General features: G+C 42.6%; 1 long non-coding RNA gene across 1 annotated transcript; it reads right to left on the reverse strand.

Moving 5' to 3' along the window:
• Positions 1–2,488: 2,488 nt before the first annotated feature.
• LOC115546832 (uncharacterized) lies at positions 2,489–4,503 on the reverse strand. Its single transcript, XR_003977290.1, has 2 exons — positions 3,687–4,503; positions 2,489–2,920 (listed from the first exon to the last, which is right to left on the reverse strand). It is a non-coding gene; the product is annotated as an uncharacterized LOC115546832 (long non-coding RNA).
• Positions 4,504–9,515: the final 5,012 nt, after the last annotated feature.

A 9,515-nucleotide genomic window follows, 5' to 3' on the forward strand; every position in this document is an offset into this window, starting at 1 on the left:
TAGAAAAAAATTTAAATTAAAAAATAGGAATTGACGCATCTTTATTCAAAAACTGAACATTACTTCAAATTCACAATGCAGACTGAAGTGTAAAAACACCAGGTTATTGCTCCAACGTCCTGGAACTATTAAAAGCAATATCAAATAATAAAAAGATTAAAAAAACATAACTGGGATAACACAAAAAAAAACATACAATGTATGATATACTTTTATATGTATATAAGGGATGTCCATAGCCTGGCTCCGCCCGCCTAAGTACTTCCGCTCAATTTGAATTTCCCTTCAGTACTAGGTCTGGACCTGCTGTATGTAATTTGGTTTTCTTGTGCCGCCACAGCGGCCACCAATCAGCGAACAGAGGGCGTGTCTGAGAACAATGACGATGAAGTCGTACGCCAGTTTGAGTTGTTGTTGTAGGTCGGTAGTTGATTTACAATGTGCAATTTTTCCCTGATAAATTAAATTCGACGAACAAAACCTGCAACTGTCGTTGACGGACATTTCCGTGCAGACGCGCAAGGTATTTGGTCTGTGTACAACCTGCGCGTGATTCCCGGCGCATGACATACGTCACAACCAAACGTTAGCGATTGGTTATGGCAGATCCAGAGTGGCACTGGGCAGATCCAATCATTTTAGACTTCAACAGACACCCGCCTTCAAGTGAGTTAACGTTTGTCAATTGATTAGGTCCAGACTCTCTGTACAAATGAAATGAAATGAAGTGAAGTACGAGAGTCTGGTAGAACCAGGCTAGGATGTCCATGGTTAACCGGTCAAACCTATTGATGCCATTTTCGAGACTCCTTGAAATATAACTTTTAATATTGCTTTAATTGCTGATAAGATGATGATAGTTTAAGATAGGACATTAAACAGGTCATAATTCTATCTTTACTATCTATTTTATATTACTGGGAAAACAAGTTTTCACCAAAATCTCTATTATTATTTATTTTTTTCTGCTGCATTTGAACGCATCAATCATATTACTGAGCCGACCTGAACACATCACATTTGACACTGTTTGTGACCATAGGTTCGTTTTTTTTTAAGCTAACTAGCTCTATATCCTGCCGATTTTAACATGGATTTAAAAACTGCAATACTATTTTTAACTGACGGGACTTTCTACACCGTCCGGTTGTGTGATTACTACCGCTGCTTTGAATGACTTGATGCACGCGGTGCCGACTCCGAACCCGTCTGCACAACGTCTGCAGCAGCAGCAGCTGACAGAGTTTTCGGTTGGACTAGACGGATACTGAGTTGAAGGAGTTTTTTTTAACCGAAAGACAGTGAAGGTACAACACTTTTATGTAGGCCTACAGTCCAGTTTTAAGACTTGACCAAAATACAAGCTGTGGTCGCTCACACTGCTCGCTGTGGGCGTGCATGAACCCTGAACCAACCTGTTGGCGGCTGGCTGTAAACAGTGCTGCGCCTATGAGTAACTTATTAATCGCGCGACACAACGAATCGACGACCAAATTCGTTGCCAACGCATTCAGCAATCGATTTTTATCGATTTTATCGATTCGTTGTTGCAGCCCTACATTAAATTCTTGCATTGCTAAGCCCTTGTATGAACTGTTAGCTGCCCCGCCCACTGCCCACATTCCTGAAAATAATGTCAAAGTTGCTAAAAGGGGGAAAACCAAAAAAGGGAAATCAGGACAGTTACCCTCAAGGCAGGGCTGGACTGGGGAAATTTTTCAGGCCGGGCATTTTTAACCAAGAGCAGGCCACCACCAGGTATTGACGGGGAAAAATGTAAGCGCGCTGTGTGACAGCGTGGGTTTTTCCCCAACTGCTATTGACATACGTACCCCTTAAGCCTTTTTGTCACACCATGAGTACCCCTTCACTCATGCAATGACTATGCTGCACACATTCCTTAATTTATCCACATACCCCCTGCAGTTTGCTTGCGCACCTCAGGTGGTATATGTACCATATACCCCTTGTTGGGAATCACTGCCTTAAACGATCAATGTGCACTAGGAGACAAACATTTTAACACTATGAGAAGCATTATGAAAAGTTCTCCCAAAATACTGTTAGGCTTATCAAAAGTATGATCTATTGACCGTAGGTCACATTACTTTTTAGACAGGTCATTTCTTTCAACCTTGTTACTTAAATTTAAGTAAAGGAATTATATTAAATATTAATTAATTCATTTTAGTTAATATAATTATAATAAATGTAATACTGTAGGCTAAACTATGAATAATATATCATTACTTGTGTGATACAATGCATTATTAAAGCAAGAAATGACTGGATGACTGTACCAATGACTGGATGCAAAGGCTAAAGACCTAAAATTGCAATACACAAAAAGGCCACAAGATGTTTATCTCACTACAAGCTACAAGTAACAGCAAGGATTTCTCTTATTACCAATTTGTGTTGCTAATCAACTGTCAATACAAAATAAAATGTTAGGTGTGGGAAATTATGCCAGGACTTGGAAAGAATAGGATTTTCATCCATTTAATTTTGAATATAAAATAAAAAGTGATGACACACATAACAATTGAAGTTAAACACTTATATTTACAATGAGTCAATAATTACTTAACTGTACAAAATAAAATAAATTGCTTAACTTAACTGTACAAAATAAATAGAAAAAATAAAGTAAATAAATACACAATTATACTGTATATTAAGAATATGAATATCAATAAAACAAACATTAAAACGAAAAGGAATGGGTAACTTACATGCAGCATGCAAACCAATTAGAGCTTTCAAATGGACCAGAACACACACACACACACACACACACACACACACACACACACACACACACACACACACACACAATCCAACAAGTGGGAGAGATGCTGATGCTACCCCATCTGTCTCTTCTCAGCAGCAACACCCAGCACTCCTTAAGCATGGGAACCTTAAAAAAGATGAAAAGACAAAAGAAAGATAGAAATGTGAGAAAAATAACACAGGTGATCATAGTAGTGCATTTCAACTCTACAAAAACGTTCTAAGACTGTGACACAGTAAATGCGTATTCAGATCTAATGTTTTAATTCTAAATGACAGTGATTCTAATATAAGGTCTCATGTGCACTAAAGGTAGATACTGCTTTACATTTTCTCTGCAATGTACTTTGTGCAAGGACAGAGTTTAACTTAATCTGATCCACCATGAGTGTTTCAAGTCAGCGTATTATTTTACCTCATCACAAAAGCAGGTGCCCAGAAGTGAGGAGTGAGAAAATACCTTAGTTCTGTTCTATAGAAAGGGACCGTCCACCCCATCGCTCAGTAAGACTGTGCAAAACAGCATATTTCGTAAGGCCGACGCACGACAGTCACACAAACAAAATAAAGAATAAAGAAGCAACCCCGCGGTGGCAAAACAGTCACACAAATACAACGAATAAAGAATAAATAAACAACCTGGCTATGGCAGCGTTGTAGCTAGCCATGCACACCATTTAGCCTAGCCTACATTGCTAGGCTAGGTTACATGACTGGCAGTGAGCAGCACCAAAATAATATCCGACGGTCCGACATTAATTCATATCTGAGTGACAAGGTTAGACAGCACTTAACTTCGACAGACGATCAATATTTCTTTCTCACACATAGATGTCTGATTTATACACATTTTGTTGTTCATTAATTAATAGCTGAAGTTAACCTTGACTTACCGTCATGGCCGCCTCGTCCACCTGCTGTCGAGCATCTTCTCCTCCACTACCTGTTGATGCTGCTGCTGCAGATGTGGAGGCTCCATGTCCACGAGCAGCAAACATATCAGCTATGTTTAGGCATTTCGTAGCATCTGCCTGAAGGGCTGCTTTTTTCTGGTCCCTGGCTCTTTCAGCGCCACCCTTTCTTTTCTTCCAACTAGGGTCCATATTGCCCGTTTTCGATCTGCCTGCTAGCAGTGGCTAACCAACCAAGTCACCAACGGAGGCTGAGATGGAGGGGTAGGCGAAATTGGCCTGCCCCTCACCTCATTGGCCCAGGCTTCAATCAACCATGATAAAGGGCAGATCTGCCAGTTTAACTTGCATTAACTTGAATTGACGTTAATGTGGCCTGCATTGAAGTTAACGTGGCCTGCTACGTTAGACGCGAGTTTGGCATGAATAAAAAAATAAATAAAAGGCTTCAGGCCACCGGGCATATGCCCGCCATGCCCTATGCCCAGTCCAGCGGTGCCTCAAGGACACACGTTTCATGGACTGACAATCACCAGCAGGTGTTGTGTTATCTGATTGACAAACTCTCCAGCCCTCCAATTCTAGGCTACCCGGACTTTAATGATCCATTCGTCCTGCACACGGATGCTTCTCAGGCAGGACTAGGAGCAGTGCTTTACCAGCGCAGTCACGGCAAGCTAAGGGTAATAGCTTGCCGTGGGTCCAGAACGCTCATATGGGTCCAGAACGCTCACCCCCCCAGAGAAAAATTATAACCTTCACTCTGGAAAGCTAGAGTTCCTAGCGCTTAAATGGGCTATCTGTGAGCGCTTCAGAGACTATCTTTTTCACGCTCCCTCGTTTGTTGTCTATACCGATAACAATCCACTCACATATGTATTGACAACAGCGAGGTTGAATGCTACTGGACAGAGATGGGTTGCTGAATTAGCTGACTTTAATTTCAAAATTAAATACAGGCCAGGCAAAGCAAATGCTGATGCAGACGGGTATCAAGAATGCCAATGGATTTTGAGAGCTACATGAGTCAGTGCACCCAGTCAGTCTGTCAGGATGCCGTCAGAGCAACAGAACAGGGCATTTTAGTCCAACAAAAAGAACCAAGCCCACTCCTCAGTTCAGTGTCGTTTAATGCTCTCAAGACACAGATGGAAGATGAGCGTTTGCTCAATACTGTTCAACCATTATCCAGAGAAGAGATACAGGCAGCTCAGCAACAAGACCCTGTGATAGGCAGAATGTATGAATACAAAGAGAGAAATGAGAAGCCTACTGTACAAGAGCTGAAGGGAGAAAGTGTTGAGTTTAAAGCGCTGGTGAGAGAGTGGGGCAGACTTGAAATCAGAACAGATGGGACTATGTACCGGAGCACTCGAACAAAAAGTCAGCTTGTACTCCCAGAAACATACCGCCCGCTCATCCTAAATGAGCTTCACAAGGAAATGGGCCATTTGGGTACAGAAAGGACAGTAAATTTGATCAGAGACCGCTTCTTTTGGCCCAAAATGCAAAGGGACGTTGAACATTTCATAACAAATGTGTGTGAGTGCCTCAAGAGAAAAAAAACCAAACAGACAGTCAAGGGCACCCATGTTGAGTATTGAAACAACACATCCATTTCAGATGGTCTCGGTAGACTTCCTGCATCTGGAAGAATGTAGAGGTGGCTATGAATATATTCTTGTGATAATGGACCATTATACTCGCTTCGCCTAAGCATATGCCACGACCAACAAATCAGCCAAAACTGTGGCTGATAAACTTTTTAATGATTTCTGTCTCAAGTTTGGTTTTCCAGAAAAAGCTGCACCATGACCTTGGGAGAGAATTTGAAAACAAACAGTTGCACCACCTGAAAGCTCTCTCCGGTATCCGGGGGTCTCACACTACTCCTTACCATCCGCAGGGGAATGGGCAAACCGAGAGGTTTAACAGGACTCTCCTCTCGATGTTGAGAACACTGACAGAAGAACAGAAAAGTGACTGGAAAAACCACCTCCCTAAGGTCATTCATGCCTATAACTGCACTACTAGCGAGGCCACAGGTTATTCTCCATTCTTTCTCCTGTTTGGCAGGCCGCCTCGACTGCCAGTGGATTTGTTGTTCGAGACAGAGAGTGAGAACTGCGCCCGCTCCTCCCAAGAGTATGTGGAAAAGTGGGGACGGAGGATGGCAGAAGCGTATGACATTGCTTCCAGAAATGCTTCCAAGTCAGCGGACAGAGGAAAGAGACAGTATGATAAAAAAAGGTACGGTCCCACACTCCAAGTAGGCAGCCGTGTTTTAGTGAGAAATGTGACTGAGAGAGGAGGACCAGGGAAAATCCGCTCCTACTGGGAGGATAACATTTATGTCATCAAGGGTCAAAAAGGTGAGGACAGTCCTGTGTTTGAAGTCGAACCAGAATGTGGTCGAGGCAGGACAAGAATCCTTCACAGAAAGGGTTAGCTTTTACCCTGTGACTTCCTCCCAGTCACCACACATGGACAGAACATTCCCACCACAACTCATACAAGGAGAGGTAACAGGGACAAAAACAAACAAAAACATTTGTTGGACAAGCTCAACAAATGGACAGTGAAGACTCTGATGATGATTTTCCTGCAGTGACATTCACTTGTTCTCCAGCTGAACCTCGAGGCCCACCATCGCTTGACCCCACAGCTGAGGAGTTTTATACACAAGCCGAAGAGGCTGTCCCAGAAGTGTGTGAGCCTCCTCTTGTTGAAGACGAACAGGCCCACACAGCAGCTTTGGACGACAGCGCAGAAGAGGCTGCTGGTGTCGATGAAGTGAGCTCAGGGGATGAAATTATTGAGACAGAGCTGCGGGACCCATATCCAAAGAGACAGAGGAGACATCCCCAAACACTGACTTATGATAGACTTGGCCAGCCGCACTTCACAGAACGAATAGTTTCCACCCAGGGTATAGATGTAAGGGACATTGTAAACTGAAAAGACACTCCTTACCTGTTTTGAATTGTACCGTGATGTATCTTGTGTTTTGTTTTGTAGTAGGTAACACAGACTGTTGGCTGATTGATCTGTTGTGTGTGTGTTGGGTATCAGTTATAGAGAAAAGAAATGACTCAACCAAATGTTTGACTTCAGGGATGTGGAATATGCATTAAATGTGTTTGGGTACGAAGACTAATGACATCACATTAGGAGTATCCCTGACTGCAGTGCATGGTAGTCTGGGTATCTCATAAACAAGGTTATAACCTTGATGTTCCCATTCAATTTTTTGCATGTCGCTGTATTTGTGTGAAAGGCAAGAAGGTATACTAAGATGTCGGGACGACATTTTTTCAAGTGGGGGAGAGTGTAGAGGTATAGGTTTACATGGTCAACACGGTATTCATTTAGTTTTTGTGGGCAATCCAAGTTATTTAATATATGTTCTATAATTGTATAAATGATTTTTCCTGTTTCATGCCAATTAATATTCGAAGATGTTATGACTAAGTTCCGCCACTAAGGAGGTTTGGAGCAGAAGAGGAAAGCTCCGTTGTTGATGTGTTTATTATTTTCGGTGTAGAAGAAGAAGTTTTTTGATTGACGTAGAAGCTTACAGCCTGAGAGAGAACACTATTGTCGGAACATATCTCTTCGGTTTTGCTTTAAAATAAACGGAGTGTTACTCCAACGCAATTGCAGCCTCTGCCTGCGTTTCTGTAAGCCTGCAACATAAACGACTCACTTCAACTAACTGACTAAAATGGGTAATATAACCTGCTAATTTACTATGAGGTACAACCTATTATTAAATATGTTTAGTACAGGTTTTCCTTTTTTCAGATGCAATAAAATCCCTTTAAATCAATAAAACCTCTTTTTGTTGCTATATCTTTGGTCAAATGATTAAGCAGTATAAGCGGGCTAATGTTTCTTCATGGCTTTGAAAGGGATAATGTTCACTGCACATTACTCCTTCCAGAAATGTCTTTGTACTGGTCAATCCAGAGGTCCAGAGCTGCTCCTCCTCAGAGTCTGTCTCAGGTGAGCAGACTCTCACCTGGCCGGGCTTCTCTCTCCTCATGAAGGCTGGAGCCACAAAGGACCACCCCACACACACACACACACACACACACACACACACACACACACACACACACACACACACACACACACACACACACACACACACACACACACACACACACACACACACACACACACACACACAGTGATGTGTACAGCAGCACCACCTGTGTCTATATGTATAGCAATGTACTCGGTAAAATAGTATTTAAGTATGAGTGGTTTACCAAGAGATGACATAACCAAATGGTTTTCCATGATCTGCAGGAATCTTTTTTTCTCTGCCATTCAGAAGCGGGTCCATTTTGTTGTGGAAAAGTAGCTCCTGATATCCGCAAAGTCCTCCTTCACCACAAACATACAACATAATGTCCAATACTGTTCATCTACAACCTTACCACTTTGTAGATAAACAACCTTAACAACAACCGTAACACATTATAGGTAATACTGAATATATCAAAGTCAACAGTTGCTATAGAGCAGCCAATTAACTGTTGTAAATCCGACATATCTTGCATAAATAAAGTAATATCGTTCTCCTAAATTGCCCTTCTCTCCATGGAGGGTCCCTTTCATGAACACATTGGTCTTATCTGATCGTATTTAATGGTGTTTAACTCACCAATGTTGCATGAACAGATGTTTAAAGTATTGATATGGTGTCTCACCTCCTCCACTGAGTTACTCATCTGACTGGTCGGCCTACAGCTTGAGTCCAGATCAATCGTCTAACAATGAAACATAATTAGAACACCTGGGGAAAATATCGACGGCTAACATCCCTTTGCTAAGTTAATAAGAGTTAGGCTACTTAAAGAGCCCATGCCATTAAAATCACATTTTTCCTATTGTTTGTTAAATAACATAGGTCTGAATAAGTTTGTGAGCTGTGGTAAGTTTGAAATCTATGCAGTTTGTCTGCTGAATGCAATAGGCAATGAAAGGAAAAAGGCAGAAGAAATGAGCCGATCTGGATATGGTGACACTGTGACACTGCGTTGTCAAATTATTATTCATGGCCCTGCCCACTTGGTTGGTTCGTAACCACCCCTAAGAATTCTGAAGGAGTCGTGATTGAGCTAGTGCTAAATGCTAATACGTGTACGGTAGTTGCTTAGTTCGTAGTAACAGGCTAGTTACAGAATTTTGAATGCAATGGCAGAACGACATCGAACTACATGAACTGCGACATGCTGCCTGCCGCCGGTTGCCGCGAGGCACCACCGCCGCGAAGCACCACCGCCCGGCAGCGGGCAGCCGGGCGGTGGTGCCTCGCGCCGGCAGCAGGCAGCGCAGGGTTCTGTCTACTACAGATTGATGTGGAAGTGGAAGAACCAGAGAAGTCGGAGAACCCGACGAAGTCCTTTGTGATTCATTATATCGTCTGGACGTGCACACAGCTTTTGGCCGTGATAATATGTATTATTTGATATAGATATCCATGTATTATATGATATTATTTAGATATAGAGCTCCAGGACTGTAACGCAAGTGTTGTACACTTCCTTGTTATTTGGATAACCGTTCTGCTGTTGGTGTGATGGCGCATAACACGTCGGACTCTCATCTATGGTATTTCTACAACTAGACCCGTAGTGGGGGTTATCTCAGCCATGGTTGAGAATGAATTGGGGGAAAGGAACTTTGGCTTTGACTCCCTGAAGTCATGAACCACGACATGCAGGAGAAAGGGATTGTTGACCGCGGTCGTCTCCCGCCGGAGCCTCGCTGCCGATGGACCACCGCCTCGGCTTCAGGATG

This window comes from Gadus morhua, chromosome 7, assembly GCF_902167405.1.
Source record: "Gadus morhua chromosome 7, gadMor3.0, whole genome shotgun sequence".
Classification (NCBI taxonomy): Eukaryota; Metazoa; Chordata; class Actinopteri; order Gadiformes; family Gadidae; genus Gadus; species Gadus morhua.